At 41.5% G+C, this 26,584-nt stretch overlaps 1 long non-coding RNA gene across 1 annotated transcript in view; it reads left to right on the top strand.

Moving 5' to 3' along the window:
- LOC108526265 (uncharacterized) overlaps positions 1-26,282 on the top strand; it is a 61,763-nt gene extending 35,481 nt beyond the window's left edge. The window contains exon 2 of the long non-coding RNA XR_001884480.1: positions 25,474-26,282. This is a non-coding gene — a long non-coding RNA (uncharacterized LOC108526265). The remainder of the gene's footprint in view (positions 1-25,473) is intronic.
- Positions 26,283-26,584: the final 302 nt, after the last annotated feature.

Here is a 26,584-nt window from a genome sequence, read left to right as displayed (position 1 = left end):
TCCAACGAGAAACACTTAATGTTATATGTGTGATCTTGAGTGAAAATTTAAAATTTAGGTTAGAACATTTTATAAATTATCCAAACTTTTGTAGGAAAAAAACAGAAAATGTAAATAATCAGTAAGAAAAAAAAAAAACACTCATAATCCAACCATCTAGAAGTAAATATTGGTTTTAGTTAAGAGTATGTGTGCAGATAGGTGTGTGTGTGCGTGTGTGTGTATGTGTGTTTGTGTGTGTGTTTGCAGATTGCTTGGTTGGTTAGGGTGGGGAATGGTTGAACCTGATCTGGGATCACAGCCTTGCTGTGTTGGAGGAAGGGGTTGGGTGGAGTGGATGTTGATATACAAAGGTTGATTTAAATAGTTTCAATTTTCGTATTTGGACAAGGCTTGAGGTGGAATCTCCTGGTGAACAAAATTGGGGAATGGAAAGAATTTGGTAGTGTTGTGTTTTGTGTCTTCCTGTCCCTTTTCTTCTGGTTTCCCGAAGAGCTCACCCTGTTCTGTAGGCTAAATCTTAGGCCTCTGTGGCAACAAAGACTGTAGGCTAATGGCTTAGATGACAAAGAAAACAAGAGTTGGAAAGGGGCTTTCTCTACATTTCAATCAGAACATAGCAGGACTGCAGCATAATCAGTACTGGAGTGAACTCCATTGCATCAGTTTTGTAGCGTCAGGAAGTTCTAGAAAACAATGCGTTGTGTTGGGAATTAGCGTTCTACCAGTAACTATGATATTGGTGGGGCAAGGGTGAAGTGAGGACCAAAGTAGAGGAACATGAAGGAAAAGTAATGAGCAAGCTATTAGAAGTAATCCATGAAGACTCCAAAAAGGAATTAGGGGTGATTTTACTGGAGAGAGAGGTCCTGGGGTCAAGAGCCTGAGGGGGGTGTGTGTATAAATACGTGTCTATTTATGTCTCCATTGACCTATATCTATCGCTACATCTATCTTTCTTCAAAAATAGTACATTTTTACGTGTACTATTGTATAATCTTTCTTCCCTTAGTAATATATCTTGAAAATCTTGTCATATCAAATATAGAAATATTTTATCATTTTAAATGGCTGCATTATATTCCATTGAATGCATGAGGATTCCATTTTAATCATTGTATGCATGTATGCGAGTATCAAAATGTATTTAACCATTATCTATCTTTAGGTTGTTTTCAAGCTATTATTAATTTATTAGCAGTTCATTATTAAAATAATAATGTATTTTTCTCCTTTAAAAAACAACATTATTCTGGCTTCTCATACTTTCAGCCATAGAATCCTTAGATGGCATTTAAAGGTTTCTCACTTATTCTTGCTCATCTTTTCTGTGTAACCACATTTAGTCTGTTTTCAATTTGGTTTACATGGCCAGTGGTACTGCCCCAAAGGGAAGAGGCAAAATGGATCCTAATAGTGCCCATATGTTGCTTACCTTCTTTCCTGCCCATCTCAAGGCTCACTGTCTGGCAAGGATCTGTTAGACTTACATATTTTGAAATACAAATGTTATAAAACTGAGTGGCGTGGCATGGTGGCTCACGTCTGTAATCCCAGCATTTTGGGAGGTTGAGGCGGGAGGCAGGTGGATCACCTGAGGTCAGGAGTTTGAGACCAGCCCAGCCAACATGGTGAAACTCCATCTCTACTAAATGTACAAAAATTAGGCTGGGCACGGTGGCTCATGCCTGTAATCCCAGAACTTTGGGAGGCCGACGCGAGTAGATCACGAGGTCAGGAGTTTGAGACCAACCTGACCAACATGGTGAAACCCTGTCACTACTGAAAATACAAAAATTAGCCAGGCGTGGTGGCGGGTACCTGTAATCCTAGCTACTCAGGAGGCTGAGGCAGGAGAATCGCTTGAACCCAGGAGTCGAAGGTTGCAGTGAGCCGAGATTGAGTCACTGTACTCCATCCTAGGCGACGGAGCAAGACTTTGTCTCAAAAAAACAAAACAAAACAAAACAAAACTGAGTGGATTAGATTTCTCAGGGACATTTTCATTTTAAAGGCAACAAAGAAGTTTTAGAATCAAGTGATTGAAATTCTTAGGTATGTGGGAGAGATGTTGCATTTTGTTTTGTTTTGAACCAGGGGGTTCGGGGGAGGAGTTGGGGAGCAGGATCACTTGGATACTCTTGAACTCCATCAGGACGTGACCTGCTTTTCCTGAATGAAGATCTGATCCTGGTGGTCCTGCTCTGTGTGGTGGGAATACTATCCTATAGAACGTGGACTTACCGTGTATTTACTCCCAACTCGGCATTCAGTTATTTCACAGGGGGACCTTGAAATTGGTCGGAGTAAGAGCATTTATACCATAGAAAGCAGAAAACACTACAACTCAGGTTTTTCATCACTCTTCTCCCAATCCAGACCCAGTTGTTAAACATTACCAGCACAACATTGACTTCTTATTCCTCAGTTTACCAGGCTGTTACTCAAAATTCCCTCTACAGCCCTGCTTTGGAGCAGTTGGGAACTTCAGCATTTTGATCCACCTTTTTGGATCTGTCTCATGTGAAAAATGGATGAGACCTACGTTAGCAAACCCGGTAAGAACTCACCAGTCCCATCCTGAGGATAGGGTGTTAGTTTTTGCCTTGCCCTTCACCCTGGAGAGTTCAGCATAAATTCTTCGGGTGGAGGTAAAATGTGACTACCCTGTCTACACCGGGGGATCATCAGGAACACAAGTATGCAAACACACATTCTTGTTCACCCACATACAAATAAACTTCCTTTTAGAGTGAAAACCAGAAACTGTTTAAAGCACCCATTTAAAAAATTAAGAGTTCTGAAAACAAGTAATAGCAACTAATCTTTGGACTTAATTTTTTCTGAGACAGAGTCTTGCTCTGTCGCCCAGGCTGGAGTGCAGTGGTGCAATCTCGGCTCACTGCAACCTCCACCTCCTGGGTTATGTGATTCTCATGCCTCAGCCTCCCTAGTAGCTGGGACTACAGGCACACACCATCATGCCCGGCTAATTTTTTGTATTTTTAGTAGAGATAGGGTTTCACCATGTTGGCCAGGCTGGTCTCAAACTCTTGAGCTTAGGCAATCTGCCAACCTCACCCTCCCAAAGTTCTGGGGTTATAGGGCTTGAGCCACTGCGCCCAGCCTAGACTTAATTTTAATGGCAAGGGAGGGGAGCTATAAGGAAGGGGAGGAAATGAGATTGAGGTAGAAAATAGGAAAAGAAAAGAGAGGGGAGAGGAAAAGGGATGAAAAAGAAGAAAAGAGTGAGAAGTAAAAGAAGCAAGTAGGGAGGAAATGTTTGGAGAGGGTGGATAGGAGAAGAAACTGGACTGTGGAATGGAAGATGAAGAGCCTGCCGGGCTTTGGGGTGAATGTGGTGGTTGGAGTTCAACTGTTTTGGTTTCCTTGGGCACAGTCCCTGAGAGGAGGTTACCCCTGCTCTGACTGCACTCAGAGGTTTAGTAACAATCATATTCTAAGCTTTTATTTTTATTTCCATCTTTATTGTCTATTTTTGACAATCAGAATATTTTCTACTGGGATTTTAAACATCTTCATCTTGTGACAAAATTACTTAGAACTAAAGATTTAGAAATTTAGTAATTAATATTAGATTGTATTAATATGTATAGCCTGTATTTTGCTTTGATGGATTTTAAACCTTACAGATTGCATTAATTGTTTTAAGAAAGACTGAGAATGTCTTATTTCACAATGTCTAGAGATTGCATCTTATTAAAAAATAAACCTATTTTTAGTCTACGTAGGAGCTGGTATGAGAAACACACAATGCAAGCAAATAAAATGAGAAAAGATGATTCAACAAGAGTCTTCACTGATTTAATGTTTATTTAACTGCTTTGACCAAAGTGCTTGGTTCTTATATGACTAAGAAAGGGGATGAGTTATCCACCAGAGTGAAAATTATATTCTGGTTTGAAGCTTCTGCTCTCAGATAATATAGTTTTCTATAGTGTGGAAGAACAGCATCATCTTCAAGCAAGGTGGAATTAGACATGGACAGAACTGTGTTTCTCACCCAGGAGGAGGGTAGGTTTGATGAATTGTTTACAAATTTTGTGTTTGGTAGCAGTAGCAGGAGAGGGATCGTGTGGCCTTCTGGTCACCAGCAAACCTGCAGAATGATTCAGTGACCTTTCCAGTTGATTTAGACAGCCTGTGTCCCTCGTGTCACTGACTGGCACCTACAGCAATACTTGGTGTTATTTAGCTTCTTGTCACATACAACTTTCTTCTCTTCTTTCCTTCGATTGTCCCTTCCCTCCTGAGGGATAGCAGGATTGAGGCCACAGGCTGCCACTCAGGGCATTCACTGTCTGATAAGAGTCAGTAAGGCAGAGCCACTGGTGCCCCCTTAACCCCTGTTACAGGTGGGCAGAGGCTGGGCTGCTAGTGTGGTATCCAAAGGACAGTAGCTGTGCTCACTATGGCAGAGTCTAATTTTGAGATGTTGGGATTCTGGAGGAGAAAAATTTTGTGTGCTGCTGAGTCATTACAAATTGACCATTACAAGTAGTAAATAGCAGAACATAAGAAAGAAACAGGAGGGTACAAGACTGATCATGAAGTAATTGGAGCGAGGAGTTCTGTTGACTGTAACAATGTAAGACATTTGCATGTACACTGTGTGGTTGATTAAGAAAGAAGCTCTTTGCTCTGAAATGTCTTCATCAGTGAAAGTTGAAGAGATATGCTCAGCTGGGATACAGTGAACTCAATCTACTCCTCCAGGACTGGATCTGCAGAACTCAGATCTACCTTCTGTGACAGCTTCTGGCTGTTGGCGTACAGGGCTCTTCTCTCTCTCTACATGTAGCTTGTCACTCACTCAGCTTGCACTGATGGGGTGGGGCAGCCTCAGATTGTTTTATAGGTGCAATTATTTAACTCCTTTAGATGAGGGTTGTGTTTTATGTTACTCTTGAAGCCTCATTTATTTGCCACATGGTGGGTACATGAAGACGCGTGCTAAATGAAAATTGTGCAAAGAGCTCTGAACTTGGAGGCAGATGACCTTGGACATTTATTCAGTCTGTACTTGTTACACATGAGCTTGGATAAGACTGATCTTTCAGCTTTCTTCAGACCTTAAACATGAGATATAAAACAAGTAGAACATATAAATAAATAGAAGAAAATATACGCAAATATTACATGATCTTTGAATTGTAAGACTCACTAAGCATAAATGCCACTGAAGAAACCACCAAGAATAGATTTGCAAGTATAGAAAGCTTTTTAATTCTATATATCAGAAAATGTAATAAACAAAATTAAGAGGTAAATGACTTACTGAGAAAAATACTTCTACTTGTTAAGTCAAAGTATAGAAAACAAGCAAAAGATACAGTCCACAAAGAAAAAAATACAACCAGCTGATAAATATATGTGGTCAAAGAAGTGCACTTCAAATCTACAGTGAGATACTTTTTAATCAGCTCAAATTTTCAGGGAGACCCATTCAGTCTTATATGATGCTGGTGGAAGTGGAAATTGCCTGGAGCAGTGTGTATTAAGAGCCATAAAAATGCTTATTTCCTTGAAGTTAACAAGAAACTTGCTAGACCTCTATGAAGGATGCCAACTTCAAACAATTTATAAAATGTTTGTATTTATATTTTTTCATGATCTATAGGTTTTAATGTTTTTGAAACAAAATTAACCCATAGTAGACTTTGGTAGACAATGTGTGTCTTCTACCTAGATACCCTCTAATTTAGTCAGGGTTTAATTAAAGAAATATAAGTACTAGGATAAAATGTATTTGTTTTACTGGGGACATACCATGTTCCTGCATGGAAAGATTCAGTTTTATAGGTATACAAATTTTCCCAAAATTAATATTTAAGTTTAGTGCAATTCCAACAAAATTCTAGTAAGATTTTATTGGGGGGGGGCAGGTGTGATGGGAATTGATGATGTGATTTAAATTTTTCTTTTATGTTCTGAGTAAAACATTTTGTTGGGGTGCAGAAAATTTTATGATGGAAGAATAAATAAGAAAACCAAGAATATTTTGAATAGGAACAATAAGTAGAAAAAATGTATGCAATGGGATATTAATATGTATTACAAACCCACAGAAACTAAAGACAAGAGTGATGGAATGTATATAGATGGAACAGAATAGAGTGACCACATTTAAACCCTAGTGTATGTGGGAATTTACCATGTGATAAAAATGAAGAAAAATACAGTGAGGCAAAAGATGGTTTTGGGTCAATTGAGAAACAGTTTGGGAAAAAGTAACAATAGATTTTTTACCTAAAAGAGTACAAGAAAACAAATTCCAAATGGAATTAGTTAAATCGGGGAGAATGACACTAAAAAACTTGAACATAAAGCTGAATGCCTGTATACTTTTGTAGTGAGAAAGACCTTTGTAAGTACACAAAAGCTATAAAGGAAAAAACTGATAGAACTGATTATACAGTAACTTAAAGCTACCACAAACTAAATTAATAAGCAAATAATTAATAATAAGCTATTTACAACTACAAAAGTTAACAAAGTTAAAATACTTAAAAAAAAAAAGCCGAGAGCCCTTCTCTGTGGCCACCCTCAGGTTGGGTAATTCACAAGAATGACACACAGAACTCAGGAAAGCAATTTTATTATGCTTACAATTTTATTATAACGAAAGGACACAGATAATAAAATCAGCAGAGGGAAAAGACATAGGGCAGAGCCTGGAGGGGTCCAGGCTCAGGGCTTCCCATCTTCCTCTCTCTACAGAGTCATGGATTGTGTTACGTCCTGGTCACGATATGTGACAATACACACAGAGTACTGCGAACCAGCGATGCTCACCTGAGCCTCTGATGTCCACAGGGTCAAAACCCTCACCATAAATCACATCTCTAGACTGGTGGCCAAAGCCCTCAGGCCAGGAAAGACACTCATAACACGCTGGGCATTCCAGGGGCCTGGAGATCACCTCCCAGTAGCCAAAAGCCCTAACTAAGTTAATTCTTCACTACACAGAAACCTATCATTTTATCCCTATCAAGTTGACAAAGTGTAGCAGATGCCATCAGCGCCAGGACACATTTCTGGACATTTCAGTGCTCCCCAGTAGATTTCTAAGGATGGTATTTGCAACTGCATGCCTGACAGCTTAAAAAAACAAACAAACAAACAAAAAAAACTGCTGAAGGCCCTGTGGCCTTTTCCTTAAGTAGCCCTCACTTGGCAGTGGCTCACACGTGTAATCCCAGCACTTTGGGAGGATGAAGTGGGTGGATCATGAGGTCAGGAGTTCAAGACCAGCCTGGCCAAGATGGTGAAACCCTGTCTCTACTAAAAATTACCTGGGTGCGGTGGCAGGTGCCTGTAATCCCAGCGACTCAGGAGGCTGAGGCAGGAGAGTCACTTGAACCCGGGAGGCCGAGGTTGCAGTGAACCAAGATCGTGCCACTGCACTCCAGCCTGGGTGACAGAGTGAGACTCCGTCTTAAAACAGCAAAACAAAACAGTAGCCCTCACTTAATGACTCTTGGAGTTGTCATGTAAGACCATAGCCCTTTAGGTGGGATAATGCTGGGCATTTTGTATTATTGCCCAGAATTTCTCTGCAAGATTAAGTTCCAGTTGCCCACTGCGATAGGTGGCTTAGTAATGTACCCTTTATTGGCTGCCTTTGCTTCTGGTTACCACTTACCCATATCCATCCCTATTTCTGTGTTACTCAGATAAACTTCTGCACTTGAATCCTTGTCTCAGTGTCTGCTTCTGGGAGATAACAAACTAAGACATAAAATTTAAAATGAAATTCGGAGGTGACATGAATACATGGGAATAGATGTTCTCCTCTGCTCCTTTGTGGAGTGTAAATTGGTTCAACCTTTTTGGTGGATACTTTGGAAATATTTATCCAGTAACTTTGAAATACACATAGTCTTCAACTTAGTAATTCTACTTCCAAGAATATTTCCTGAGAAACAGCTAGGGATGTGTACTAGGTTTTCTTTTCTGTTTTCTGAACAATAAACTACTTTGAAAATGAGGAAGAGGACACTACATGACATTCATAGGTAAAGCTTTTATGTCTCATTATATTAAAGGTAGGATGCAACAAATAATTGACTATAGTTTTTCTTTCATAAGCAACTATTAACCTTTAAAAAACTTTCCTCAGCGGTAGATTAACTGTTATTGAATGTAGCTATTAATAAGAAATTTTAAAATTGATTGCGTACTGGGCTTGGGCTGCCATAACAAAATACCATAGGCAAGGTGTTTTAAACAACAGAAATAGAAATGTATTTTTTCACAGGTTTGGATGCTAAGAGGTTCAAGATCAAGGTATTGGCCAGTTAGTTCCTAATGAGGGCTCCTTCCTGCCTTGCAGATGTGTGCTCACGCAGCGGGGAGAGAGAGTAAGCTCACTGGTGTCTCCTCTTCTAGGGACACTAATCCTATTGCATTGGGGTCCACCTTTATGATCCCATTTAACATCAGTTACATCCTTACACCAAATACAGCCACACTGGGGGCTAGGAGTGCAACACATGAACTTTGGGAGGACACAATTCAGTCCAAAGCATAAACTAATAAATAGCTGAGTTATTTAGTAAGTTTTAGAATGTTCTTATTTGCTCTTTTGTTCTTTTCCAACTCTCTGGGTCATATGTGTTGATGAGTATCTCTAGTAGGTAAAGCCTGTCTCCCATCACTTTCTGGGTCCATCTACGTAGGGGTTTTTGATGCCATTGTCCAAAAGACTTGGTTTTACTGCTTACCAGCAAGATAGGATCAGGACTACCAGACATGGCCATGAGTGACCATGAAGCTGAGAGTTGCAGCAGTTCCCTCAGCCTTCCATTGGTTGCCCCTGTCCTGTTTTCATGGGCCAGCTCATAGGTGGAACCTCAGTATTTTTCATGCCCAGCACTCCAGTTTTTCACCAGAGATGAATCCTAGGCCGTTTGGCTATGATCCTCTTTCTTTCTTTGGTGTTTCACTCTTTTGTCCCATGGGGCATTAGATTGCTCTCCCAGTCAAGAGCACACCTGACACTGAGAATTTCCCTGGATATTCTTCTCTTTGCCAAATCAGATTTCCTCAACTAAAATCCTGCGTGATCCACAGTTATGCTCACCATTCTCTTTAGACACTGTATCTCAGTTACCCAGATGGTATTATGGTTCCAGCCTCTGCAGAGGACTGTTTTTGCTGGCATTGGGTCTCCATGGCATCGAATACCTTGCACACTTTTGTAGCCATTCCCACTTCATGACCCTCAAATCTCCCAAATGTTAAATGATAACTTAGAAAACTACCAAGTAATGTGGATAACACATTCCCCAGCACATCCATGAACTCTCGTCTGTTTGCAGCCCATCGTTCACTCCACTCCAGTGCTGTGCCTCACTGGCATCTTCTGATTTGGCACTTGGTGATGAAAAAGGTGAAAGGTTAATGGTTAAATTGGCTGCATCACAATATCTTTACTTTGTTGCAGCTCACCCATTGATTGCTCACTTACCAGTCTCACTTGTTCACTTTTTTGCCAGGTCTCCTAAGTGATCTTTCATGTAAAAAGGAGTTTAGAAAATGCTGCAGGATAAATTGTATGAGGTACAGTAGGGACAAAAAAGCAACTACATCATCATCATAACAGTTACCATGCACTTGTAATATCCCAATTAGATACAAGGCAAGAAAATACAAGGGAAGGTAAAGTAATGTGAAACAATTGTGCATTAGTTTTCTAGGGATGCTCTAAGAAAATACCACAAACTGAGCAGATGACACTGCAGAAAACCGTGTCTCATGATTCTGGTGGCTAGAGGTGTGAGAGCCAAGTGTCAGCTGGGTTGGCTTCTTCTGATGGATGTGAGGGAGAGTCCGTTTCATGTCTCTTTCCCTTAGCTTTGGGTGGCTTGCTGGTAATCTTTGGCATTCTGTAGCTTGTGGCAGCATAACTCGTCTTCATATGGCATTCTCCTTTTACATATGTCTGTGTCCAGATTTCCCCTTCTTATAAGGACACCAGTCTTACTGAATTAGGGGCTATTTTACTCAAATACAATCTCATCTTAACTGACTACATCTGCAACAACGCTGTTTCCAAATAAGGCCATATTCAGAGGTACTGGGGAGACAAGACTTCAATGTATGAATTCTGGGGGGACAAAATTCAACGCATAACAACTTGGAAGTCTTTGCGGTGGATCAAAAGTTGAGTCAGAGTCAGTTTCTTTTATTTATTTATTTTTTTGAGATGAAGTCTCACTTTGTTGCCCAGGCTGGGGTGCAGAGGCATGATCATAGCTCACTGCAGCCTTGATCTCCCCAGGCTCAGATGATCCTCCCACCTCAGCCTCCCCAGTAGCTGGGTCTACAGGTGCATGCCACCATACCCAGGTATTTTATTATTATTATTATTATTCTTTGTAGAGATAGGGTTTCGCCATGTTGCCCAGGCTGGTTTGGAACTCCTGGACTCAAGAGTTCCACCCACTCCGGCCTCCCAAAGTGCTGGGATTACAGGTGTGAACCATCTCCCCTGGCCAAGAGTCAATTTCTTAAGAGATGTTTGTTTACTTATTTATTTATTCCTTGTTTGGGGATAGAATTATTGTACCTAGCTACCACCCTTAAGACTATACTGCAAATCTGTATATGAGTAAATATCAGACTAAGAGCACACTGTGTTTGAGGCACTTGAGGCAACACTCCTTATTATGACTACTTTAGATGGCCTAAAAGGGCAGCATAATACCAGGATCCTTGGGGATTACCACAGTACATTTATATTTCTGTGCCTTCAAAGGGTTAGTGAGTTAGTACTCCTGAGACTTGACATCTTGTTTGCTTATTTTTATTTTCCCAGTGTCTAGTATAGGCAAAAAGTTCCTGGCAAATGGGTCAATAAACATTGAATTAATCTTATCAATCAATGCTAAGATGTATATGTTACATATATGTGTATATATGTACATACATATACATTTTCACATTTTACCATCTTTGAAATAAAGACTGTCTCACAATACATGGAGTATAACAATTGTCACTATTTTCTTCTCAATAGCAAATACAGTAATGCCTTATAAGCATTGGTTTCTTAGATTTGATGAAATGGGATATTTGCACAAAATTTACCTAAGAAATTGCTATCGTTTTTACGTGAACAAGGTAGATTATAGGTTAAACACCTTAAACTAGTTTTTAATGCTCCTTCATTTTTTTTTTTTTCCAGGAGAGTTCTGTATTCCTCAAAGATCCCTCAAGAATTTTGTCAGTGTTGCCATAACTTATTGTTTATTAGTCTGCTTGGGTTGCCATAAGAATGTACACAGACTGGTGGCTTAAACAACAGACATTATTTTCTTACCATTCTAGAATCTGGAAGTCCAAGATCAGGGTGCCAGCAGGGTTGGTTTCTAGTAAGGCAACCTTCTCACTGTGTGCTCACATAAGCGAGGCCTTTCCTCTGTGTGCGTTTGTGGAGAGAGATCTTTGGTGTCTTGTTCTCTTTGTATAAGGTCACCAGTTCTACTGGATTAGGACCCTACCCTTATCATCTCATTTATCTTTAATTATTTCTGTAAAGGCCCTGTCTCTAAATACAAATACACTGGGGATTAGGACTTAAACATACGAACTTGAAGGGTGGAGGTACACAATTCATTTCATAACACTCTGGTTTGGATGGCAATTGTCTAACAAAGATCTAGTTGTTTTGGACTCAGCTGGGTGGCTGTGAGCTGGTCTCTGGATTCCTTCCTCACTGCGGAACAACCCCTCGCCCTTTATCATCACCTGTTTATAGCATATTACAAGGAAGTGATGTGTCTTGCTTCACATTATTACGCGCCAAATGCTAATTGTGGAGGACCTCTTCTTATTCTACCCTCTTAGGTCTTAGCCATTAGGTATTAGTTGTCAATCCTTATGGCTTCCTTCACCCAGTTCTTTTAGGACCTCTCAGGGCATTGCTACACTCTGCTGATTTCTCTTTGCTACTGTTATCAAATATGTGTTCTAGCCAAGGGGGCTACATACTGAGCTTCACACCAGCCTGTGTTCATGATACATCATTGGTCACAAGTGAGGCTGGAGGAGAACTCATCTGCTGAGGAAGTAAGCACATGACCTGTCACCAAGGAGTCACCATTTGGCCAAGATCGAAATCCAACACTAAACTTCATTACATGTCACCATCAGGCTGCAGTCCTGAACATGCATTGTATTCCATGCCTCTGGAGACCCTGGAATGTCAATGAAGGACAGCAGGCAAGGTAGTTTATGTACAAACAATTGTTGACCATGAAATATTTTATTCAGAAATGAGTAAAAAAGAATCTTTTTAGCAGGTTTGCTCAGTTGGTTCACTGAAGGCAGATGAATTGGCACTTTGCAGCTGAGAGCCAATGCCAGGCTCGCGGAGGTGGCTTCTCTCTGCAGGCTGATTTTGGGCCCCCAGCAGGGCCCAAAGCCCAACAATCAGCGCATGGCTCTTAATTCTGTGCAACTAACAAATCCCATCCCGGTGTGCTGAGAGCGCCCTCTAGTGCCCAGCAGGTTCCTCAAGAATGGAGTGTAAAGAGCTTTAAGGACTTTCACTAGGAAGGAACCACCATACTTTTGAATTTCAAGCCTAACCTGAAGGTTATTATTTAAGGAAACCGACAAATTTTCTCAAAGAAATTATTGCAATTGGAAAATATTTAGAATGTAAAAGCATTCTCCAAAGAAAACCAAAGACAACTACAGTGATTCATTTACTTTAGGTCTACAACAACAAAATATTGATTTAACAATACAAATAACATGCTCTTTAGCTCTTTGAAGGATGGCAATGAAGAAAACGGGAAGATAATGATCTAGCAATTGCTGGCTGACCCACATTCTAAGAAATGTTAAGATAACAGGTGAACATTCAAAATTCAAATTTACCACTTTGCTTATTTGCATGACAAATGGATTCTTTGTTTTACAGAAAGGCTTTCTGGCCTGGGTTTTATTACCAATTAGCCTTAAGCCCAGCAGAGCTTTAATTAGAATGCAAAGGGTTTGTGGGATCTGTGGACACTGGGGGAACAGTGTCTTAACGTTGAGATTTTTCTAGGATTAAGTACATGGCCTCTGAGTTACATCTGCTGTATATAGCACAAATTATATAAACGTTGGTATTGCCTGTCACCTAATACAATTATTTGTACAGACAGAGTATGACATTAATTCCTGCAGTGAACAGCTCTATAGACCCTTCATCCTAATGTGTCCATTTAAATAGAGCCCTATTTGCTATGCACACACTTTTTCAAAGAATCTGTTAGGGAATGTGAACACCAAGTTATAAGCAACAAAAAAGAAAGCAACGAAATATAATGAAATCCCCATTACATCCCTTGGCCCTTATAATACCTTTCCTTGACTTGGCTTAAGCATTCCTCTGGCATTCCCACTCCTGACCCACAAGATTATAAGTGTTTATTGTCTCAACTAACTATGCCAACAGGTTCATAGTATCACTTGCTACAGAGAAAGTGGAAGACTGTGAAAGTTGTTCACATTAAACACTTACGTGTGGAAAAGGATTGTTGAGCAACAGGAGCGAGCTAAGAAAGCAGTTATGAATTTTGTGCATTCAAGATGAAACAAAATGTTATCTGTATGCGTTAGCTGCCTGGCTGAGTAAATAAAGAAGATTCAAATTTGGCGCAGCTGTTCTTTCTCAGTGCTGCTGGGGTATTAGATTCCCTGCAACCGTCTGTGTGCTCAGACCCTGCGTTCCATTGCGTAGGGAGCCCGCAGCTCTTTTTTTAGCGGAATGCAGCCGGGAGCAGGAAGGGTGGAGCCGGCTGGGGTTTGACTCGGCAGCTGTGGGCGAGGCCCTGCACAGTCTATTTTGAGGACTGTGATAAAGGTTAAAAATAAAGGATAGCACTTCAGTGGGCTTCATAAGGAGTAGCTATCTAATTATAGGGCTTATTTTTACAAAGCAGCAGCTGACAGCGTCAGCCCAGCACTTCCCAAAAGTTCTTACTAAGACAGGAAGCTGCTACATTTGCTATGACCAATGTCACTTTAAGGGGTCTTGGCAATTACATTCTCACTTAAGTTTTCCTTCTGCAGCAAGGATATTTGAGGAGGATTAGAGGATATTGCAAAAGTTCACTTTTATTCAGACCCACTTAAAACTAAACCCACTAAATCAACTTCCTCTCTCCTTTCTCCAACATTTATAGAGCGCCACCACACGGCAGGCACAGTGCTGGTGCAGACCCCCCAACATGGTCTTTCCCTCAGAGCTGGTGGAGGTTGTGGCGCAGCCTCTGCTCAGTCTTGGCTCTGTCTCTTGAGGACCAGTTTTTCTTTGGGCTCTTGTTTCCAAGAGCCATGGAGAATGAGCAGAGCAGTATCTAACAAAGGACGGGGTCCCCTCTCAGCTTCTCTGTCTTCACAGGTGAATGCCACACATTTTAAACTAGAACCTTTTCTACTTATTTAGCACCTAACAGATGCTATGAGAATTCTGGTTACTTTTTCTTTTCTGTTTGGGTCGGGAGTATGTGTCTAAGTGTGCCAAATGTGAACAGATTATTTGGAGAGGTGAGGAAATACAGGAAAGAGGGGGGCCAGTCTTTTCTCTCTTTGAAAAAATAATCATTTTTCATAGAAACCAGGTATTTTCATAATACTCTTTTTTATAAAGAAATGTTTTAACATGAAAAAAATTTAAAGATACACAAAAGTAGACATAATAGCGTAGTAAGTCCCCATGTGCTTTTTGTCCAGCTTTAACAATTAGCAGCATGTGGCCTGATCTTGTTTTGCACACATCCTCTCTCCTGTATTATTTTGGAGCAAATTTGATCTTTCTTTCTTTTTTTTTCCTAGACAGAGTCTTGCTCTGTCACCCAGGCTGGAGTGCAGTGGCACAGAGTCAGCTCACTGCAACCTCCGCCTCCCGGATTCAATCGATTCTCCTGCCTCAGCCTCCTGAATAGCTGGGATTACAGGCACCTGTCACCATGCCCGGCCACAAGTTTTGTAGTTTTAGTAGATATGGGGTTTCACCATGTTGACCAGGCTGGTCTCAAATTCCTGACTTCAGGTGATCCTCCTGCCTTGACCTCCCAAAGTGCTGGAATTACGGGCGTGAGCCACTGCACCCAGCTGATATGTTATTTCATCTGTAAATATTTCAGTATGTAGTTCTATAGATAATAATTTCTTTTTAAAAAGTAACCACAAAACAATAAATTCACCTAACATTAGCAATAATTCATTAATATCATAAACTAGTCAGTATTTAAATTTATAATTATCTCAAATGCATATGCACATTTTTTACAGCTTATTTGTTTGAATTAAGATAAAAATCAGCTGCACATATTGTAATTGGTTCCTTTTTCTCTTAAATCTTTTATTCCATAGATTCCCCTTCCATGTCCCTCTCTGTTTTGTTATCCAGGCAATCAGTTGAAAAACTGAGTACTTTGTCCTGTAGATTTGTATGGATTGGATGCCTGTGGTCCTGTATAACAGTGTCCTCCATTTTCTGTTTCCTGTAAATTAGTACAGTCATGCCCCTCATAACGAAATTTCTGTCAACGATGAAGCGTTATGGATGGTAGTCCCATAAGATTATAATAGAGGTCCGGCACAGTGGCTCATGCCTGTAATCCCAGCATTTTGGGAGGCCGAGGTGGGTGGATCACTGTCTTTACTGAAATAAAAAAATTAGCCGGGGTGGTGGCGGGCGCCTGTAATCCCAGCTACTTGGGAGGCTGAGGCAGGAGAATCTCTTGAACCCGGGAGGTGAAGGTTGCAGTAAGCCAAGATCGCACCACTCCAGCTTGGGCAACAGAGCAAGATTCTATCTAAAAAAAAAAAAAAAAAGATTATAATGGAGTTGAAAGATTCCCATTGCTTTGTTACATAGCCGTTGTAACATGGTAGCACAACACATTACCTTTTCTATGTTTAGATATGTTGTGATACACACTATTGTGTTACAGTTGCCTACAGTTTTCAGTACGGTAACATGCTGTACAGGTTTGTAGCTAGAAGCAATAGGCTGCACCATATAGCCTAGGTGTGTGGTAGATTATAGCATCCAGGTTGTGTAAGTACACTCCGTGATGTTTACGCAATGAAATCACCTAACAACACATTTTTCAGAATATATTGCTGTCGTTAAGGGATGCACGATTGTAGTTAACTCTGGAGACTTGATTAGAGTCAGATTTCATTTTTCTGTCAAAACGACTTCATACATGGTAGAAAAGTCTCATGTCTCTTTTTTCCCCATGACATTCTTTACACTGTCGGTGTAGTTTCTGAACATAGTTGCAGTCTGTAAGACAGGGTGTCTTGACTTTATCACTATTGAAGTTTTCTACCAGGTAATTCTTTGTTGGTTGGGGAGGTGAGGGGACTCTCCCATGCTTTGTGGGATGTTTAGCAGCATCCTGGTCTCTACCCACTAGATACCAGTAGCAGCCCCTCCCCAGCTGTGACAATCAAAAGTATCTCCAGACATTGCCAAATATCCTTTAGGAGGGTAGGGCAAAATCATCCCTGGTTGAGAACCACAGCTGTAGACTAACCATCAGTTATTCTCAAAGGTTATCTGTCCACAGCCTTTAATGTTTCAAGCGCTAATCCATTGACCATGAGACCCAGGCCATTCGCTATGACTATTGTATTGATTTTTTGTTGGTGCTATGACAGATTACTACAAATGTAGTGGCTTAAACAATACAAATTTATTATCATATAGTTCTGAAGGTGACAAGTCCAAATTGGGTTTCACGGGGCTATAATCAAGGCATCGGGAGGGCTGTGTTCCTTCTGCATGGTGTTTTTCGTCGTCTTCAGAGCCTACAGTATAGCATATTCCAGTCTGTCTCTCTCTGACTGTCTTGCATCCCCCTTGTAAGAACCCATGGGAGCTGGGCGCAGTGGCTCACCCCTGTAATCCTAACACTTTGGGAGGCTGATGCAGGAGGATCATTTGAGCCCAGGAGTTTGAGAGCAGCCCTGGCAACATAGCGAGACCTTGTCTCTACAAAAAAATGAAAAAATCAGCTGGGTGTGGTGGTGTGCGCCTGTAGTGCCAGCTACTCAGGGGGCTGAGGTGGAAGAATTGCTTGAGGCTGGGAGGTTGAGGCTGCAGTGAGCTGTGTTGTGTCACTGCACTCTAGCCTGGGTGACAGAGCAAGACCCTGTCTCAAAGTAAAATAAAAATTTAAAAAATGAACCCATGGGATTACATTGGGCCCACTGAATAATCCAAATAATCTCTCTATTTAAAAGTCGTTTATTTAATCATAGTTGCAAAGTCCCTTTGACCATGTAAAGCAGCACATTTACAGGTTCTGGGGATTAGAATGTTAAAGCTCAGAAAACAACACTCGTAAGTATGACATTTTGACATGCTGAGTGTTTTGAACTAAAGAAGCAGCCATGGAATCAAGGTGTCTCTGACCACCTCCTGCCCTCTGTCTCTTGCCTTTCTGCCTCCTGAAGTGGAGGGAGGAACTTTTTCTAAAGTTCTTATATCTGACTAAGGGATGCTCCTCCAGAAGGAAGTGACTGACTTGAGCCCCACTCCCTGTAATCTCATCAAACAGGTAAGACTGACTCACAGGAAAGAAGGGTAGAGTTGACACCACACCCAGAGCCCAGAGGAAGTTTGTTCCAGGTTATTATCTGAGTATATAAACTTCTATTGCTACAGCACATTGGGTTATTGGGTACTCACTTTCCTGTGATGCCCCATGCACTTGATAAGTCTATATGCCTTTTCTCCAGTTAATCAGTCTATTAGTTCATTTTGAAGACTCAAACCTCAACAGGGGAGAGAAGGAGTTCTCTTGCCCCAGTAAGGACATTCACATCTTTTGGGGACCATATCCATATAACTGAGGCCAGAATGTGTGAAAAATTCATCAAGAGATTTACAAGGAGTGAATGCAAATTGTAGAATCTGGGAACAGTCCATGGTTTGGTCACAGTGTCCAGGCTCAGCCTCCTCACTGTAGTTCATAGAACCACCTGGAACACACAAAGGCTGTGTGTGCATTAATCATTTACTCTATCATGTTTCTTTCTTGAACAGGGCTGAATTTTCACCTGCCTGTTGTCCTTTTCTGTCTGTTTTTGTGATTGCTGGCTCCTCCGACTGTGTCCCAAACAGATTCATTGACTTCGTTTCTAAATCTGCTCTTCTTCCCCATATCACTAGCTGTGTTAATGGCTTTGCCGTCTTCCTAGAGCCAGATTTCAACCTCATTCTTTACCTCATCAAACATACAATTATTTGCTAAATCCTGGGGATTCCATTTCCATGGGAGCTTTTCAATCTATCCTTTCTTCCCTATTCCCAGTGCTATTCTCTTATTTCAGGCCTCGAGTTGCTTTTTATAGATTATGAAATAGTCTTTCTAAATGACCCCCTAGCCAGTCTCCATGGCTTGTTTTCCTCTTCTGTCAAAGGTCACACAGAAACAGCTATTCTTATGGAGCACTCTAAGTAAGTAACACCCTTAACCCTCAAACCACTCCCTGAGCTACACTGAGCCAAGTGCAAGCCAGAGGGCAGAGGTTCAAATTCACAACCTACAAAAAAATACCAAGACGTCATCGAAAATCAAATCCACTAGAAACTTTTGTACCCGTTTCAAAGGAAGGAGAGGACTCAGATTAGCCGCAGGGTCCTATGTGGCTGGGTGGAATACTGACACTTCCTGGGACAGTGGAGGAAAGGCTAGGAGTCACTGCCTAACTCAGTGCTCAAAAACTTGATTATTTAAAGAATAAGAAATATTTAAAGAATCTCTGATTGAAGGGGTGCCAATTGCATGCCTGAAAATCCACCTGTCTGATCCCATTATTCAGATGAAGCAACTGAGGCTCAGAGGATTTCAGTAATTTGCCTGAGGTCATGTAGACAGTAAGTGGCAGAACTGGAATTCTGTTTTAGGAATTCAAAGTTTCATATTCTTTCCACTGTTTGACCCAGTTTCATCCACATTTGCAACTTCATTTTCCATTCTTTTATTTTTATCTTAATGTTGCAGTAAAACCAAATTCCTCACTCTTTTTTGCTGGACCTGGAACTTTTCCACCTTTATATCTTTTCTCATGTGGTTCCCTCTGCCTAGAATGGCTCAGAACCTGTCTAAGCCGTGAAAATTGTACCCTTGAAAATCCAGCACCAACAGCATTGCTTCTAGGAAGGGAACAGCCAGTTTCTCTCTGACTTTATCGCACCCGTTTCATAAGAACTCATAGAATCACATTGGGCCCACTGGCCCACAAAGATCCCTACCTTGTTTTGTTTTTTTTTGTGCATGTGTGTTTCAAACAAACTTTATTAATTCAAAAACAGCAGTAGCCAAATCTCACGGGCCATGTCTTGCTAATACCTGCTGTAGAAGCTCAGTTCCTCGTTTACTAAGTACCACCTAAAGTAAGGAAAATAGTCCTCTTGCTTTCTATTTCTAATTGCAATCATTACTCCTCCACTGTCATATAAAACCACTTTATTTGAGGCTTGTATCATCCAAGCTGTGATACCATCTATTATTCTTTAATATAATGACCTCCTGGTTATCCCAGGAGAATAAAAGACATTGACAAATGTTTGTAACATGATTATGTTTGGGAAAAGATTCTCCTCTTAAGATCCCTACTTTGAAGTGATAAACACTAGCAGCAGCTCATGGCTTGTTTGTGGCTATTTCCAGTTTGCGCCTTTCATTATAGATAGTTACGCATAGGTCTTCCTCTTTTAGTGAACACATTGTCCATGAGGGAAGAGCTGTGTTTGATTCATCTTTATGCCTCCCATAGAGTCTTGCCTGTGAGAGGCACTCAAAATACATATGGACTAAAGAAGCAAGTAAAGAGAAGAAATACTTTGTCCCGAATTGTCTGTTTCTTTCCAGTGTGGTCTGAATGTGTTCCCCCAAGTTCATGTTAAAACTTAATCACCAATGTGATAGTATTAAGACGACAGGCCTAAGTCCTGAGAGCAGAGCCTTCCTGGATGGAATTAGGGTCCTTACAAAAGAGCTTGAGGGAGTGTTTGTTCTCTTCTGTTCTTCTGCCATGAGGATACAGCATTCACCCCCCTTTTTGCCCTTCTGTCCCTCCCACCATGTCAGGACACAGTGTTTAAGGTACCTCCTTGGAAGCAGAGAGCAGGCCCTTTCCAGCCACCAAACCTGCTGGCACCTTGATCTTGGACTTCGCAGCCTCCAGAACTGTGAGAAATAAATTTTTTATTGTTTACAAATGACCCAGTCTCAGGTATTCTGTTATAGTGGCATAAACAGACGAAGATATTCTCTAATTATAAAGGATTTGCCAAGGATAATATTAAAGGCAGAGACATAGAAGATAGGCGTAGTTTTGGTGCACTTTGCTTCTGTGTCTTTGGTTTTTGTTTTTTTTTTGAGACGGGGTCTCGCTCTGTCGCCCAGCCTGGAGTGCAGTGGCCGGATCTCAGCTCACTGCAAGCTCCGCCTTCCGGGTTCATGCCATTCTCCTGCCTCAGCTTCCCGAGTAGCTGGAACTACAGGCGCCCGCCACCACGCCCAGCTAGTTTTTTGTATTTTTTTTTTTTAGTAGAGACAGGGTTTCACCATGTTAGCCAGGATGGTCTCGATCTCCTGACCTCGTGATCCGCCCGTCTCAGCCTCCCAAAGTGCTGGGATTACAGGCTTGAGCCACCGCGCCCGGCCGCTTCTGTGTCTTTGTACAAATTGTTACTTCTCCATCACCTGTGGGATGTTCTCCTTCCTGCCCCACATGCTTCCACCAGTTCCCAGCTACCAATTTCTTCAAGACCTGGCTCAAAGCCTAGTCCTTCCTAGGGGACTTCATTCCTGAGTCCTGACCACTGCAGTTTCCCCTTTGTCCAGTGGTCACAAGGCACCCACACAGGCTGAGCGTTGCCACCTGATCATTGTCAGCAGTCATCAAACTGTTATTGCATACTTGGTATATGAAAGACTCTGTGTCGTGTGCTGTAGGGGAGGGAGGGAGAGCTTTGCAGAGGAGGTGGGATTCAAGCAGGGTCTTGAAGGCTGTGTTTTCATTAAAGAGGTGGAAAAGAAGGGGAATAAAATAATGCATAACATTGAAGATCAACTTCTACTCTTCTTGTTATTGGCTATATAATTTTGAGAAAAATCCTTTAATCCCTTTGAAAATCCATTTTCTCATATTTAATGTGGGAATCTATTATTTTAGATTTAGGGAGGGTGCTTATGAGGATCAATGTGAAAGCCCCACGTATTGGTGAGAATGAATTTCTTTGCAAGTGATATTAATAACTTAATTAAGATATAACATGTAAGGTGACTGAGGCAGGAGAATCGTTTGAACCTAGGAGGTGGAGGTTTGCAGTGAGCTGAGAATTGCACCAACTGCACTCCAGCCTTGGGTGACAGAGCGAGACTCCATCAAAACCATATAATATATATATATATAATTTTTTTTTTTTTTACATGTGACATCTCTTCAGTGGTTAACATATGAAGCTGACAAACCTCCTTTCTCCATGACATCAACTCTCTCATCTGGTGGTGTCCACCGTCTTGCTCCTGTTGGTTGAAGATGGGAGAAGTCTTGCATTTATACTTCCTTGTGCAGGGGCCCACAGATGGGTGTTCCGTCATTCCAGTAACTTAACATTGCTTAGTAATTGGCTGGTTTTCCGAAGGAGAAGGAACTGAATTGTCTCCCCGTCCTCTGCACTCGCTTTGTTGTTTTAAGTCTGCACCTTTGCTTGCTGTTGCCTCCACTGCTTGGAATGTGCCATCTTCTCAGCCTTAGCCTGGTCAGCAGTTACTGGGTCAGTAAGAGTCAGCTGAAGTCTCACTCTACGAAGTTTCCCTGACCTCATTTTGACCTCCTAGAGTGGCTAAGGTTCCCCTTTTCTGTGCTCCCATGCTGTACTGGGCATTGCTGTCTCCAGTGCACAATTATCACACCATACTACAAAGACCTGCCTCTGTCACTGGGCTCCCCATCCCTTCAAGACCGGCACATAGCACTCACTCATGACATGGTTGTTGAATGAATCTATGGCCTTTCTCCCTTCTCTCCTAGTCCTACTTTTTTTCACTCTGGGCACCACCATTCCTTCTCTCTCATTCTGCATTGTTTATGGCTTGTTAGTCATTAATGCAAAGCCATTTCCGGGTCTGGCCATTAGTAATATCTCGAGGTGTTAATAGTAACACTAGCTCACATCTACTGAGCACTTACTATTTGGCTGGCACTGTTCTAAGCACTTTGCATGTTTAAACTCCTTTAAACGTTCCTTTGTTGCCGCTTTTTTTCTGCCAGGGACTAACCTTGACATTGTGGGGGAGAGGTGTTCTGGTATAGCCATGGGACTGTAACATGGTTTTATTGTCCTATTACGTGTACGTGTAGGACAGTAAATCCTGCAGTGGAATACAAGTTGACTAAATCTATCATCACTCAAATATTGGAAGATATGTGGGAAAAAACCACCAACAAAAAGTTTTGATATCCTCATGGTACAATGACATTACAGTTTTATTTTGTTTTGTTTTTTCTTTATGTGTAGTTTTAAATTACTGTGTTATGTTTCAGATAATTAAGCCAGAAGAACAAATTGGGATGAACTGTTGTATTTACATTTCAGTTTACTAGAGGTAGCCTTGAAAGTTACAAAAATATGAATATCAATGTGGAAAAAAATAAGGGAGGTTTTCAATTTTTTTTTTTTTTTTTCAAAACTATAAATTGGCAAGGAAGACAGATATGGGAAAATCAGTCATGGGAATTTGTCTTTCAGTGACTCCTTCTTGACTGGGAAGAAAAGCTTTTCTTCAATTTAGTTGAGAGCAGTGACAAGGATTATTTTACTTGAGGATGGCAGATTATTTTACTAGCAGCTGGCAGATCAGAAGAATTCCCTGGACAACAAGGAGGGGCAGTATGGTATGGAGGGAACCCGGTTTAGAGGGTCTGGGGTTCAGAGCTCCACAGTGCTGCTTACCAGCTCTTAGCCTTCATTACATTGCTTACCTTCCTGGAGGTTGTTTCCTTATCCATAAAATGGGGGTCAGGTTGCCAAATTTATCAAATAAGAATCTAGGATGTCCAGTTAAAGCTGAATTTCAGATAATTATTTTTTAGTATAAATATGTCCCATAAAATATTTATGCCCCATGCAGTGACTATGTCCCTAATGGAACATGGGACATATACTAAAACATTATTTGTTGTTTATCTGAAATTCAAATTTAACTGTGAGTCCTATATTTTTTCTGGCAACCCTAAATGGGAGCAGGGGCAGTGGGTGACATGAGTAATTATCTTGTAGGGGTGGTGTGAGGATAAAATAATATCACAGTTAGGTTTTCTCACAGTGTGTAGTCTGTGTGTAGTCAACACATAACTATAAGTGGTGACTGTAACATAACTGTAACTGGTGTATAGTCAAAAACAAATGATATTATTAGTATAATAGTTATTAATAAAGGTCTTTAAATGACAACTGGTCATACAGGGAGCCTTTGGGGAAAAGTTTCTGACTGTAAACTAAGGGAAGGTAAATTATGATCAAGATCTGGGAATAAGATTTAGACTTACACAGTAATAATTTGAGGAAGAGAAAGACTTAGTAAATTAGTTATGTAATTACATAATTAACAACTTGGGAGGTTTTCTTTCAACGTTTATTCCCTAGGGCATCATCTTTAAATTATGTTTAGTTTTTGCTAAGTTGACCAGTTTGTGGTTTTAGGTGTTTACTTTCTTTTCTTTTTAAATGTAGGGAAAGCATATTTAACTTCATCTTAGAGAAATGATGTAGCCTTATAAAACCGGAGGGTAGGAGCTACTGGCAAGGAAAAAAAGGGCCTTTACTGCCACCTGTTGGCCATATCCTTTAACTGCAATGTGCCTAAGTGCAGCTGGAAAGGAAAGCGTTGGAAAATCTGTTAAATCCAGAGAGCGCCAAGGCAGTGTCCTGAGAGTAAGAGCCGTGAACTACTGTGTGCTTTCCCTCAGTTCCCAATCTCTCACAGCTTGAGGCGTGAGAATTAGCAGCTGGCTACGAGAGGTGGAGGACAGAAAATGGTGAAGTCCATCCCTTCCTCCTTGGTACCGTTTCCAAACCTTAAGTGAAGGAGCCTGAGAGGGGAGAAGCTTCAGGTTGAGTAGACTATTTTTTTTACTTTTTTGTTTGTTTTAAAAAGCCTCTTATTTAATGGCTCAGAGTGGCTAGAAAATCCGTGGTATTGGTTAGCTTTCATCTCAAATGCAGGGACAAGGCAAATCCAGAGAGAGGAGTTGAAAGGACAAAGAAAAAAGAAAAAAAAATGCTTTTTACTTGCATTTGGCTGCATGCAGCTCACTCAATAAACGTGTTTTAAATGCATAGATATATCATGAGGTAAAAATCAGGGGGAAAGGCAGTGCACTGATGCTGATAGAGGACAGGCAAACTGCATTCCATTTGGACTGCAGCCTCTCACCCCTGCCACCACACAGACTAAGTTCAAAATCAGGGAGGGAGTCCAGGGTAAAGTTATCAGTAGAGTCGGCTCTAGGAGCCATATTTTAAAAGTCTTAAAAGCCCATAAGTCCATTATAGCAGGGACATAAAGCAACCCTGGCCTCCTGACCCTGACCGAGCCATGGCAAGCAGGATGGCTTCCTTTTCTTCTCCCTTGTGTCCTCGTAGGTCTTTCCAAGCCCTGCAGGGAAGGATGGAAGCTGGTTCCATCAGTGCCTCTCCCCCAGCTTCCACCCTCCTCTCTCTTCTGTGACCTCTCAGTTTTCCTTCTCTGTACCCCAAATCATGCCTGTATTAGTCCATCGTTCTGTTGCTGTAACAGAATACTACGGACTGAATCATTTCTAAAGACAAGAAATGTATTGCTTACAGTTCTGGAGGCTGGGAAGTCCAAGCACATGGTGCTCACATTTGATGAAGGCCCTCTTGCTGCGTCCTCACACGGCAGAGAGCATCACATGGCGAGGGGGCAAGAGGAGGCCTGTCCGCTGAGGTCACTCTAACTCTTCTTATAAAGCTACCAGTCCCACCGAGGGGGCCACACACTCATGACCTTATTTAATCCTAATTACCTCCCAAAGACCCTACCTCCAAATGTCCTCAATATGTGAATTTGGGAATTAAGTTTCCAGCACATGAAATTTGGGGGACACATTCAAGCCATAGCAATGCTTAACCTTAGAATAACAGCCTGGAATCTGCCCAGGCTTTCACAGCCACTACCTATGGACATGTTAGGACGTCTATTTACACATAAAGCTTGCCATGACCATTACACATCTGTGAGTCAGTGCAGGGTCCTGGTGGAAGCCCGGGTCTTGGAGTCCCTCCATTATGCTTGCTACCCTGGCTCTCCACCTTCAATTTTTGGCTTCTTATTTTGAACTATGATGATATTCTTGTTGTTAATTTTTTTTTTTTTTTTTTTTTTTTTTTAGTATGAAAGTTTTCAAGACGCCTACAAGTGGAAAATGCACTCCTCCCAGCCAAATCAAGCTTTGCCAGATTCCTTACAGCTGTGTGCAGTGAAATGACTAATGAGAGAGCCCTCTGCTGCTGGTGGAACTTTCACATATGGCACTGTTGTGCCACTCAGCAGGACCTGACCCTGGTATTTACATACTGGATGTCACCCCAAAAGCCCCTGACACGGGGGTTTCCGGGATGTAATAAGAATGCCACTCTGGGCTTTGGAAGGTGCACTGTATGCACACCCATACTATAGGGCAGGGATTAGCATTTCAGACCCCCGTTCCTCCCTCGACAAGCAAGTGCTTTTCTCCAGGGAGGACGTTCAGATTCATTCATAGATCCATTGGTGCCGTGGGCAGCTCAGTAACAGTGGCTCTGCTGCCTACCAGCTGCTGGTGGAGGTGCTGAGAATACCTAGATGAGGAAGTCAGGGCCCCTGCGTGCTTGAGCAGAGCTGGATGCCTGGCATGGCAATGGACACAAACCCTTGGATCATTTCCATCCTTGGCAGTGTGTTCTGTAGCATAGGTGTGAAGTGGGTGCTCTGCGAGCTCAGAAGAGGGGCTCTTAACTTATGGGTGGCCAGGGAAGGCTTCCTGGAGCTCAAATGACTGAGTGGAGTCTTCAACATTACAAAATAAAAAGTGCTTCTCCCCACCCCGTTAAAAAGGTAATACACCTAATTGAAATGATTGAACTTTACAGAAATGTGTTCCTTTAAAGTTCGGAGAGTAAAGAGAAAGTAATAAAGCTCAAATCATAGGATGTCTAATTAGCTGGAGCCTGTAACTTTCTTCCTGAAAAGGGAGTGGTGTGTGCATGTGTGAGTGTGTGTAGGTGAATCTGTAAAGGATGGAGTGGGACTAAAAAGAGGGAGGTGAAGACGGAGGTGAGATCTCATCTTTGTGCCCTGAACCTCTTTGTTATAATGTCAGGCAAGGAGAGAAATCAATACTCATCCTCTATGGGACTCTGGCTTTTTCAAACTTGGTTTGCCAGGTTTTGGTCTTGGTTGTTGATGGCTTGTAACTTCAGAGTCTCATTGCTGGCCATGCTTCCAAGTGGTTTATTAAGAAG

Source organism: Rhinopithecus bieti, unplaced genomic scaffold (genome assembly GCF_001698545.2).
Source record: "Rhinopithecus bieti isolate Rb0 unplaced genomic scaffold, ASM169854v2 scaffold_1853, whole genome shotgun sequence".
NCBI classification, from domain to species: Eukaryota; Metazoa; Chordata; class Mammalia; order Primates; family Cercopithecidae; genus Rhinopithecus; species Rhinopithecus bieti.
Note: the sequence above shows the minus strand (reverse complement) of the source record. Positions and strands in the feature narration are given on the sequence as shown.